This window comes from Mercenaria mercenaria, chromosome 14, assembly GCF_021730395.1.
Source record: "Mercenaria mercenaria strain notata chromosome 14, MADL_Memer_1, whole genome shotgun sequence".
NCBI classification, from domain to species: domain Eukaryota; kingdom Metazoa; phylum Mollusca; class Bivalvia; order Venerida; family Veneridae; genus Mercenaria; species Mercenaria mercenaria.
The window spans coordinates 55,713,117-55,726,889 of NC_069374.1; the positions used below are offsets into that span (position 1 = coordinate 55,713,117).

Here is a 13,773-nt window from a genome sequence, read left to right on the forward strand (position 1 = left end):
TGGCTGATTCAGTAGATGCACCAGAAACATAGTAAAGTGTGTTTTTGCTGCCATGGTCAGGGCTCTCATGATATGGTGATTTGGGTGCAATAGTCATGTAAACCTTTATGACTTTGTCTTCCTTGCATGTCAAAGCAGTAATCATATCAAAATAGATTTCTTGCTGTGACATATTTAATCAACAACTTCTAAAACAACAATGCCATTTTATTCACACATAAACCCTGCCCTCAGGGTTCCTTTTTCCACAAATATACACAATCTTAGGATCTAGATAAGATGTAAATAAAATTGACCAGTGAGAGCAGTGATCTCAGTAGCTTAGTACCAGTAACCAGAAATTACATTGGATTAAGTCTTTTGACATTTTTGTTATCCCCCAACGAAAGTCGGAGGGATATAGTTTTGGCATTGTCCGTCCGTCCGTCCTTCCGTTTTTCCGTCCGTCTGTCCAGAGCCATATCTAGGAATTGGTTGGGAATATTTATTTAAAACTTCATATACATGTTCACCACTATGAGTTCTTGCGGCCCGTCAAGTTTCAGTTAGATTGCCCAAGTAACACCAGAGTTAAGGCCCTTAGAACTTTCTAGTGTTAACTATACAGGGTACTATAAATATGGCAATTTCTGCATCATAACATTTGATATATTTGACCTAGAACTATGAAACTTAAACAGAATTTAGATCATCATAATGTGGTTGTGTATACATAATTTCATTCGGATTTATATGTAAATTAAGAGTTATTGCCCTTTAATTGTATAAAAATCCACATATTTGTACATAACAAACTTACCATTTGGTAGAATTTCATTAAATTTCTTTCATTCTTTTCCATGAACATTTATTGTAAACATGTGAAGTTGTGTACCCACACCTGATCACCCCCTTACCTTGATCACACACCTCCCCCCCTATCCCCCCCCCCCCCCCCCCCCCCCCCCCCACCAAAAAAAAAAAAAAAATCATTCCTTATTTTAAATTTTTTTAAAACAAACTTCATATACATGTTCACCACTGTGAGGTTATGAGGCCCATCAAGTTTCAGACAGATTGCCCAAGTAACACCAGAGTTATGGTCCTTAGAAGTTTCTAGTGTTAACTATATAGGGTACTATAGATCTATAGATATGGCAGTTTCTGCATCATAACTTTTGATATATTTGACCTAGAACTATGAAACTTTATCAGAATTTAGAGCACTATAATGTGGTTGTGCACAGACAATTTTGTATGGATTTCTTTTGTAACTTCAGAGTTATTGCCCTTTAATTGTCTAAAAATCCACATATTTGTACATAACAAACTTACCTTTTGGCAGAATTTCATTAAATTTCTTTCATTCTTTTCTGTGAACATTTATTATAAACATGTGAAGTTGCACACCCACACCTGGTCACCCACTTGCCTTGGTCACACACCCTCCCCCTCCCAACCCCCCCCCCCCCCCCCCCCCCCCCCCCCCCCGAAAAAAAAAACATTTTTTTTTTTCATTTTTATTTTAGATTTTTTTCAAACCTTCCAAGTTGTACCATTCCCCCGCCTCACTTCTCCACCCAGTCATGCCCACCCCTGATCATGTATCCCCCCCCCCCCCCTCCACACACCCCCAACTTCACCCTTTTGTTTCCTCTCCCGTTCCCATGCACCCCCTAAAAAAATAAATATGTACATATATATATATTTCCATTCCTTTTTTTTTTTTTTTTTAAATGTTCAAACCTTCAACATTACATGTTAAGTTGTGACTGCACAAACCTTGCCCTCAGCCATGTTCAAGATATCTTACCTGTGTTCTCTCAAAGACATCTGCTCTTTTAAGTTCAAATGTACATGTTAAACAGCAACACCTGGTGCCAAACCACCCAAAGACAATATTTCGTTCCACCTAAACTTCTAGTTCACATTTCAATTAACTGCATTTAATTTTAAAAGCTAAGCTTATTACAGTAAACATTATACCATTCAAAATAAATTCTTTCGTCAGGATCAAAGTATCATACATCTATAATGTACTCTTTAATTAAACATTTGTTTTCTATTAAATTGATTTTGACTAATAAAATTATTTGCTTCTTAGTAACATCCTTAACTTTTTGCCGGATATATCTTTTTGCCATTCCTCACCACAAACCCTTTCGGCGGGGGATACCAATTCATCGAATTTGCTTGTTACTTTAACTTTTAGCCTGCTGGCGGCAGGTGATTCAGCCTTTGCGACAAGTGCAGACCAAGATCAGCCTGCACATCTGTGCAGGTTGATCATGGTCTGCACTGTTCACTATTCAGTCATTAGATTTTCAGCAAACACCCCTTCAAATAATAAGCGGTACTACCCAAATTGAATGATGGACCAGTTCATTTTAGAAAAGTAGCAAGAAACAAAAATGTTTTGTATTTGTAGATGGTACCTGATCACAGGTTACCTGGTGAATTACATTATAAATAATAAAATCTGATATGAAGCATGTGGATTCTATAGTCAGGTGGTCTTTGTGCCTAGATGTTCGTAAGAAAGGGATCAACTTGCTCAATCTGAATCGTAACTCCTCCCACTACCACATTACTCCTCCCACTACCACATAACTTCTCCAATTACCTCAAAACTCACCCCCACATCAGTTCAAAGACATACTAGGCACAAATTTCATATTTGAAAATTTGAACCATTACTGCAGTATGAAAATGTAACGCTACTAAAAAAAAGCAGTAAGTTCTTTTTCAACAAATGACTGTTAAACACAGATAGTTTATATAATTAGCAAAGGTAGAAAAATAAATTCAAACCACTATCTTACAATAAAATAATTTAGAGAAAAAGTGAGCATATAACATCTTTAAAAACCTAGATTGCAAATTGCTGAATAGCTAAGAAAAACTTTATCTGAGTCACGCCATAAGAAAACCAACATAGTGGCTATGCAACCAGCATGGATCCAGACCAGCCTGCGCATCCGCACAGTCTAGTCAGGATCCATGCTGTTCGCTTTCAAAGCCTATTGCAATTAGAGAAACAGTTAGCGACCAGCATGGATCCAGACCAGACTGCGCGGATGCGCAGGCTGGTCTGGATCCATGCTGGTCGCAAAGCCACTATGTTGGTTTTCTCATGGCGCGGCTCATATTCTCATATCTGTGTGATAAGATGCTCTACCTTGAACAATTGCATGTTGAAATAAAAAAGATAACAAAAATGATATGGTGACTTTTTTTATTGCAAAGTATTTTCGTTGTTGGGTGTAGAACTATTTTGAAGCAATGATGGGTATTGATAGAAAAGGTCAAGTGTAAATAACATCCCATGTCGGGAATTTGTGGCCCATGATAAGAATAATTCCCACACAGATTGGATGCGTGATAACACATCCTTGTTAGTATGACTTTGAATCTGTTTTTGTTCTGTGAAACCTTAAAGCAGCCAGTTTGTATTGTGTTCAGGATATATACAAGGTTGGTTAAATTAACTGTAAACGTAGATGTGATATTTGATACAATTTTCTTTTTTTTGCAGTCCTATATTATTATTTTGAGACGATATAATTTGAGATAATATAATGAATTTAAAGTAATTCTTTTCAAGGTAAAAAAATTCATAACTTTATTCTTGTTGGGAAAGTGTTTCTTGTTGTGTTCATTGAGACTAGAATTTGTGATCTTTATCTCTATCAGGCAAGGGTATGTTGTGTTTATGTTGCTTAGACAAGGTCATGTGATATCAACTCTTATCAGGCAAGGGTATACTACATGTTTATGACTATACGACAACATTATGTGATATCAACACTTATGAGGCAAGGGTATACTACATGTTTATGACTATAAGACAACATTATGTGATATCAACACTTATCAGGCAAAGGTATACTGTGTGTATGACTATAAGACAAGGTTATGTGATATCAGCCCTTATCAGGCAAGGGTATGTTGTGTTTATCACTATGAGACAAGGTTATGTGATACCAACTCTTATCAGGCATGGGTATGTTTTTTTATCACTATGAGACAAGGTTTTGTGGTATCAACCCTTATCGGGCAAGGGTATGTTGTGCTTATCACTTTGAGTCAAGGTTATGCGATATCAACCCTTATCAGGAAAGGGTATATTGAGTTTATCACTATGAGACAAGGTTATGTGATAGCAGCCCTTATCAGACAAGGGTATGTTGTGTTTATCACTATGAGACGAGGTTATGTGATATCAACCATTATCAGGCAAGGGTATGTTGTGTTTATCACTTTGAGACAAGTTTTATGTGATATCAAACCTTATCAGGCAAGGGTATGTTGTGTTTATCACTATGAGAAAAGTTTTATGTGATATCAACCCTTATCTGGCAAGGGCATGTTGTGTTTATCACTATTAGACAAGGTTTTGTGGTATCAACCCTTATCAGGCAAGGGTATGTTGTGTTTATGAGTCAAGGTTATGTGATATCAACCCTTATCAGGAATGGGTATGTTGTGTTTATCACTATGAGACAAGGTTTATAAATTTTATATCAACCCTTATCAGGCAAGGGTATGTGGTGTTTATCACTATGAGTCAAGGGTATGTGATATCAGCCCTTATTCAAATTCTCTATTTTGCCTTTACTCTTTAGATTACACATTGTGGAAGAAATGTAGGTAGGTTTTACTTCTGCCCCAAACTGATTTGTGAATGAAGTGACAAAATTTTAAACAGGCCCACAGGACTCAACCTTATTTTTTCAATGTTGGAGTTAGAATTCTGTCTCATTAAATGCTTTTACTCGAGGCACTCTAGAAATCAATGATACTGACAGTTTTGTGTTTTACAATTGTTTACCAATAGTTTGCATTTCTTTCATCAAAATTAATGGTATAATGAATTCTCTGCAAACACAGTGCAAAACAATGTAAACTTTTAAGAATGTATCAAGCAAATTCTATTTTGTAAACATTTCTATTAGGTATCTAATACCTTAAACGGGACAGACATACAGTAACTAAATGAACAAGGTTTTTGCTTCTTTTGTTACTTACCAGTGTCAGACTGGTGTACATTTTTGAAAATCAAATTAGTTATTTTTGTTTTTTCAATAAGTCTCAGGTGAGCATATCTAGTCCGACCTTACTTTCATTGGTCTGTAAATGTGAGAATTTGAATATGTAATCAATATCAATTTTAGAGCTGATACATCGGCAGATTTGTCGGCTGATAGAATTTCTGCATGAAAAGGCTTTTAATTTCTATTTCTATGTGATTTACCTGAACGGTGGTCTCTTGGCATTTCTCGTATGATCACCTGCTGTATTTCCTGAAACTGTTTCCGTGGCAACCATACTTGTCATATTGAGAAGATCTGTTATCTGTAAAGCAAGGAGTATTTGATATGATATTGATTTAAATGATGATTACTGAATTAAAAAAGCTTTTTTGCCCGAATTTTATATATACGGCTATTAATTAGGATTAGTGATTGAAATGTATGGAAGTAAGATATGTAATCCCATGGGGAATCATTGTGACCAGCTTTCCTCTATAACTTTTTGTCACGTCAGCAGTGCTTAAATGCGACCTGGTAATTTTATGCAACCTGTTACAGCATTCAGTCAATGGGAAAGGTAGGTCCAAAATTGTTGTCAAATTACGTTTTGGTTCTGAAGGTCGTTAAAGTTTGTAAAAAAAAAAGTCAGGGTTCGTTATATTGATTTGACTGTCATTGCACGCTTAATTCAAAATTATGCATACAGATTCAGAATCCTTACAAACTTGGCCATATTGGTGATGACGTAAAATATTATTTTGTTTTTAATTTCTCAGATTTTGTATTATGATAAACAGTAAATACTTTTCCTGATGGATCTAAGGAATACAATATCAGTTTGATTTGGACTGGAAGGGATAATAAAACTATATGAAGATCCTAAGATAATAGCCTACTTGGTTTTATTATGCTCCCAAAAATTCTTAAGTAACCACTGGCTGAAATTTAGTGAAACTGCATAGGAAGCTTCACTCTCAAGAGGAAATGCACATTATTTCTTTATGTCTGGTCGGATGATTTTTCACTGAGTTATTGTCTTTTGATTATTCAACAATAGTACACTGTAGTCCCATTTCTTGTCAGGAGTATTCCTCAGCATCCATTAGCTAGAATTCATCATAACTTCATAGCAAGCTTCCTTCTCAATTAACGTCATGTTTTGGTCAGATGATTTTGTCACTGAGTTATTATGTCTCCCCCAGGAGACATATTGTTTTTGCCCTGTCCGTCCGTCCGTCCTTCCGTCCGTCCGTCCGTCCGTCTGTACGTCACACTTCATTTCCGAGCAATAACTGGAGAACCATTTGACCTAGAACCTTCAAACTTCATAGGGTTGTAGGGCTGCTGGAGTAGACGACCCCTATTGTTTTTGGGGTCACTCCGTCAAAGGTCAAGGTCACAGGGGCCCGAACATTGAAAACCATTTCCGATCAATAACTAGAGAACCACTTGACCCAGAATGTTGAAACTTCATAGGATGATTGGTCATGAAGAGTAGATGACCCCTATTGATTTTGGGGTCACTCTGTCAAAGGTCAAGGTCACAGGGGCCTGAACATGGAAAACCATTTCCGATCAATAACTAGAGAACCACTTGACCCAGAATGTTGAAACTTCATAGGATGATTGGTCATGAAGAGTAGATGACCCCTATTGATTTTGGGGTCACTCTGTCAAAGGTCAAGGTCACAGGGGCCTGAACATGGAAAACCATTTCCGATCAATAACTAGAGAACCACTTGACCCAGAATGTTGAAACTTCATAGAATGATTGTACATGCAAAGTAGATGACCCCTATCGATTTTGGGGTCACTCCATTAAAGGTCAAGGTCACAGGGGCCCGAATATTGAAAACCATTTCCGGTCAGTAACTAGAGAACCACTTGACCCAGAATGTTGAAACTTCATAGGATGATTGGTCATGAAGAGTAGATGACCCCTATTCATTTTGGGGTCACTCTGTCAAAGGTCAAGGTCACAGGGCCCTGAACATGGAAAACCATTTCCGACCAATAACTAGAGAACCACTTGACCCAGAATGTTGAAACTTCATAGGATGATTGTACATGCAATGTAGATGACCCCTATCGATTTTGGGGTCACTCCATTAAAGGTCAAGGTCACAGGGGCCTGAACATTGAAAACCATTTCCAATCAATAACTAGAGAACCACTTGACCCAGAATGTTGAAACTTCATAGGATGATTGTACATGCAAAGTAGATGACCCCTATTGATTTTGGGGTCACTCTGTCAAAGGTCAAGGTCACAGGGGCCTGAACATTGAAAACCATTTCCGATCAATAACTAGAGAACCACTTGACCCAGAATGTTGAAACTTCATAGGATGATTGTATATGCAAAGTAGATGACCCCTAACGATTTTAGGGTCACTCTGTGAAAGGTCAAGGTCACAGGGGCCTGAACATTGAAAACCATTTCCGGTCAGTAACTTGAGAACCACTTGACCCAGAATGATGAAACTTCATAGGATGATTGGTCATGCAGAGTAGATGACCCCTAACGATTTTAGGGTCACTCTGTTAAAGGTCAAGGCCACAGGAGCCTGAACATGGAAAACAATTTCCAGTCAATAACTTGAGAACCTCTCGACCCAGAATGTTGAAACTTCATAGGATGATTGTTCATGCAGAGTAAATGACCCCTATTGTTTTTGGGGTCACTCAGTTAAAGGTCAAGGTCACAGGGGCCTGAACATTGATAACCAGTTCCGATCAATAACTTGAGAACCACTTGACCCAGAATGTTGAAACTTCATAGGATGATTGAACATGCAGAGTAGATGACACCTATTGATTTTGGGGTCAGTCTATTAAAGGTCAAGGTCACAGTGGCCTGTTCATGTAAAATCATTTTTTGGAAATAACTTGAGAACCACTTGACCTACAATGTTGAAACTTAATAGGATGATTGGACATGCAGAGTAGATGACCCCTATTTATTTTGAGGTCACTTGATCAAAGGTCAAGGTCACAGAAGCCTGAACAGTGACTTGAGAACCACTAGGCCAAAAGTGTTGAAATTTAGCGGGATGATTGGACATGCAAAGTAGATGATCCCTATTGCAGCCAACCATCAGTGTCTCTTTGACTTTCGCTCCTGACCCCTATTGACTTCTTGCCTATAGGACTTTGCATAGGGGGAGACATGCGCTTTTTTACAAAAGCATTTTCTAGTTGCCCTTTGATTATCCAACATTAATAGAATATAATAGTACCATTTCTTGTCCAGAGTATTCCTCAACAACTCTTTAAACTTCATAAAAGGAGATGCGCATATTCTCTTCGTGTTGCAGTCAGCTGATTTTTCACTGAGTTATTGCCCTTTGAATATTAAACATTAATAAACTATAGTGCCATCCTTGTCCAGTATATTTCTAATGTAACATAAGAACTACATGTACTTGATAGTCAAACCCTTCTGCAGATGTCTGTGGAGCTTGATTAAATTGATGCCTGTAATTCTGTTTATTATGCAACTTCTGAAACTCTTTGTATCAAAGACCTAGGCACCTTTGTAGCGACCTTAACCACTCAGTCATGGAGGTTCCCAACTACATGTAGAATCACTTCCATTAAACAAAATGGCATAAAGGTCACTCACTCTTTCAGAGCTGCTGGCATAATAGTCCATATGAGACATATTCTTAGTACTTCAGGTTTTACCATAGCATTAAATAGTTTTTGTTTAGAGCTGGGAAGGCCTTTATATTTTGAAAAATATGTTGGAGAACAAATAATAAAGTGAACTTTGTTGAATTTTGTTTTAGAAGATGATAAAGGTATTTTTGTCAAGTTGAACAGTTTCCAAATACATGTAAACAGAAAATGTCAGATGAAAGTCACTTGAACCTAATTTACCACCTTCTAAATGATAAATGTTGAACTTTGTGTACTAGTGGCAATGAAATGACAAAAATGTTGTAAAAAATGAGAATAATATGAATACAACTTACAGTGGAGATGTGACCTGACTTGATATTCTAAATAAAATGTTAATTTCTAGACCTTGGTATTTAACTACAATAAGTTTTAAGGATGTGGCATGTTTTTACCTGTTTGTAGTAATTATACAAACATAAAAAATCTTTTTGTATAGCTATTTTCTAGGGTTATTCAGGATTCTTCAGACATATACTCAAATCTGTAGCTCAGTAGAGGGAGAGAAAGCATATTATTTGGCCATCCATGACCTTTCATTCATCATTGTGGAGAAGTGGGCAGTTACCAGTAGAGAACACGTCAGTACTCATACAGAATCCAGGAACACTAGTTACTTATAACATTAAAACTGAAATACTGATGAAAAAAAGTGCCAAACCAAATACAAGCTAAATCGGACAAAATCCGCGCAGTCTGGTCAGGATCCATACTGTTTGTTAATGGTTTCTCTAATTGTAACAGGGTTTGAAAGCGAACAGTATGGATCCTTACCAGACTGTGCAGATGCGCAAATGCACTATGTCGGTTTTCTTATGGTGCAGCTCATATATGTTTTGATCATTTTATCACCATTATGCAGATAAAATCATGATAGCAATGTATTTGGAATATTCCTTTCACATTCTGAAACAGTGTTTTAACATCTTATAAGTAGTAAAATAGAAGTATTAGAACAGCATACTGTTCTGGTTCTCAGTCCTATTGAGAGCATCAGTATTGGGTAGGAACTTCTTTTTGCACCTGGTTATATTTAGATTAGTCTGTACATGTTCTAAACTTTCCAGAACACTGTTCTTTTTTTATTCCATTGCTTTAGAAGCTCTGCCAATGAGTACTCTGAATTCTAAATAGAATATTGCTCTTGAGTAGGGCATTTATTCACTATGGCTATTTTATAAGTAATTAATCTTTTGAAATGAAGTAAATGGGAATTTTATAAGTTGGGCAGGATCTTATTTCATGGAGTGATGCACAAAAAAAAGTCACTCACCAACAGTAAACATTCTCTAATTGGATGATAATTACCTGTTATTGGTACAAATGGTTAATAATTATGGACTGTTTATCAATTAAGGTGAAAATGAGTTTATATCATGTCACCACATTGCATTTTCTCAGGTAATTTACATAATTTTATTCTTGACCAGGATGTGGTTTATGGGTCCGCCTGTGGCAATACATTGATCTGTGTCTGTACTTTTAGAAATATGAGTAGTGTAGAGTAGAGGAGAGGAGAGGAGGGGAGGGGAGGGGAGGGGAGGGGGGGAGAGGAGAGGAGAGGAACTTTTATTCACCAATTTTGGGCCCTTTTGTGCATACAGTTTTGACATACAAGTATGTATAACTTAGGCCTATATAAAGGCCTGTATGAATAATTTGTCCTGACATTTTTTTCTGTGTCAAAAATTATCCTGCTCCTTCTAGCAACTTACTTACAATGACTGCATAGAAGGTCACTTCAGGTCTAATCTTATAAATTTAACGAGATTATAAATAGCCGGTCATTTAATCAGTAGAAAAATGATTTGATCATTGATTAGTTCTGATGGAATTTTTGACCAAACTTGATGCTAACAAGAGATTTTAGATCTAAGGAATCAGATACTTTATTTGATAAACAATCGCAGCCTTAATTTAATGTAATGGTACTTACCTGATCTACAGAATTTTCATTTATGATATCCATGTTGAGTATATACACTGGCTGAAATATATACTGCCCTATATTTAATACGTTTAATACATTCAATGCTTATATAAATTGTACTTAGTTGTAAACACTAGACTAAATCTTGCAATCCTGTAGCTTGTCAGTTTTATGTGGGATAGAGTTATATTTGATTATAAAATATTTCAAAATTTTGAGATCCATGAGCACATGCCTGAGTTGTTACAGATATATAAAGAACAAGGTTTATCTTTGTTGATTACAGTTATACTGGGGATTTTTATAAAATATCTACATAAAGTTATACAAATGATAATATTACGAAAAGATGTATCTAGCCCTTACCCTGCTAAATTTCTATAATGAACTTGTCCATCTTTCAGTTTGGACGGTACCATTAACTGTTAAAAGGGGTGCATACAGGTGACCAAAAAGATACTGACTGAATGGCAAACAGTGCAGGTCATGATCAGACTGCACGGATGTGCAGGATGATCATGATCTGCACTGGTTGCAAAGGCAGAATCAGTCATGTCTAGCATGATGAGGGTTAAAGGTACTCACTTCCAGGTTCATGTAAAAAATGTTTATTTTTTTAATGAGAATGTACCTTTGGATGTCTGTACTTCACTATACAAATATAAACACAAAAATCATGATTAAAGAGTTTTAGCTATAATTGAGTTAATTATTATTTTTTTAAAAATAATTTTCAGAAGTTTTCATGTGTTTTGAAAATTAATATATTTTGTCATTAAGTCTTGACATAAGTCCCTTAACTCTCAGATTTTTCTCGATTTTTTTTTCCTGAGGAGAGAATAAATATATTAAAATCTATAGACAACTTTGAAAAATGCAGTGAATCTTTCTTATGTTTATTTTCAAAAAATGTTTGAATAACTGAAAAATGACTAGTTTTGTAAATGATGTGTGTATTGTAATAATTATTTATTCTACTGAATGCTTACGACACTGATAGATGGTCTGTCACAATTTAGCAACATTTTATGACATTTTTCATTTTTGGTATATTGTTTTAAAAGATTTATTTAACCTTTAGTTTGCTCAGGCAGTAAGTGGTTTTGCCAATAGCGAACTGTGAGTGCAGACCAAGATCAGTCTGCACGTCTGTGAAACTTTGCACACTTGCAGACCAAGATCAGTCTGAGCGAGTGAGTGACGGTGATGTCCGTGAAACTTTGCACACTTGTTTACCATCATTAGTCTAATTTGGGGACTATGTAGGCCAAGACCCATAACTCTGATATGCATGTTGTTAGAATTACGGCCCTTTTTGTACTTTAAAATTTTTTGTTTCTTGCTTAAAATTTTTGTTTAGGTCACCTTTTCTCAAAAACTATACTTGATTTTCTTATTCAAGAAGGAAATATTTTAGCATACAGTACTTCTTATAATTATATCACTCTGAAGGCAAAATATGTTTGTTAAATTTATTGTTATTATTATTATTATACCACATTTATAAAGCACTCTTTTCATGCACTTGTACACGTTCAAAAGTGCTTTACAGAATAAATTGCAAAAATACAAACAAATACGTATACAAAGATAATGCATTCCACATTAACAAAAATCATGAATGAAAACAAGTATAATTTAATACAAGATAAAAACATAAATGTATCGGTCAGTTAACAAAATATTGTACAAAGAAGTGGGTTTTGAGCAGGCTTTTGAAAGCAGCTAGCGTGTCAGCTTCCTTGATCTTGACAGGAAGGGAGTTCCAAAGCTTTGGAGCAGTGCACAAAAAGCTGCGATTGCCATACATCATGGTTTTAGATTTTGGCATAACCAGTGACAGCATGTCTTGTGATCTTAGGGTCCTGACCGGTTTATACACTTCTAGCATATCCCTAATATAGGCAGGGGACTGATTGTGTAAAGCCTTAAAGGTATGGGTCAGAACCTTGTACTGCACCCTGTATTTCACTGGCAACCAGTGAAGCTCCTTCAGAACCGGTGTTATATGATTGCGACGGGGCGTCTTAGTGATTACGCGAGCTGCAGTGTTCTGGATATGTTGCAACTTGTTAAGTGTGCTGTTTGGTATACCACTTAACAAGGCATTACAGTAGTCTAACCGTGAAGTAACCAGGCTGTTTATAAGGGTTTTTGTGGCATCACTGGTGAGATACTGTCTGATGTGACCTATTCTGCGAAGTTGTGCATATCCAGCCCGGCACACCGAGTTGACTTGTTGTTCCATATCCATACCGCTTTGTTAATAAGTTATATGCTTAAATATTTCCTCCCTTAGTTAGGGAGCCTGGATAAGAAAATCAAGTTTTAGCATTACGTCCAGTGAAGATCTAACATGTATTAAGCACTCAGTGAAATTAAGTTAGTGTAAAAATCTGGAGCAAATCCATTTCTCGACAAAAATTTGATTAACCACCTTTAAACGGATTTATGTTTAAATAACTGTCCCGAGACAGGATGGTTTAAAATTCAGTCTGACTAAAGTACATCTCCTATTACGCTACGCATAGGATCTGAGAACGACCTATTCATAGCCTCGTTCTGACGAACCTTTCCCTAGCCAATCAGAGCTTAACTTACAATATTTTGCAAATCTACCTGTATCCTTGACTTTTGATATTTACAATTCTTATGTCAAAATGTATCAGATAGCCGGTTAGCTCAGTCGGTAGGCTACTTGCTTTGTAAGCGAGGGGTCCCGGGTTCGAGCCCTGGAATGACTGCACATTTTTCTTACTCTTTGAAATTGGAACAAGTCGTCTGATTGGTTAAAATAAAAATAGCAATACTGGAAATCCAAAATATACGGAAGGCGTATGTGAATGGGTCGTTCTCAGATCTTCGTTTAGAAGATCAAGTACTTAAGTCAGATTGGTTTAAAATTAATCCTAGGTTTATTTGATACAGAAGTCAAAAAGTTGGTGAAAAATTGGTATAAAATGATGACCTTGTGTCTGTAGCAGACTTGATAAACAAACAGTAAATAAATTATGCTGAAGCTGCAGAATAAAAGATAATCTAGTATCAAGCAATCATTATTAGATAGATTTATTTATTTATTTTGTTGGGTTTAACATCGAATAGACACAGTTAGGTCATATGCCAACTTTCCAGCTTTGATGGTGGTGGA

The 13,773-nt window shown here is 36.3% G+C and overlaps 1 protein-coding gene across 1 annotated transcript in view; it reads left to right on the top strand.

Annotated features, from left to right (window-relative positions):
- LOC123527043 (espin-like) overlaps nt 1-13,773 on the top strand; it is a 52,178-nt gene that overhangs the window by 10,003 nt on the left and 28,402 nt on the right. The window lies entirely within an intron of this gene.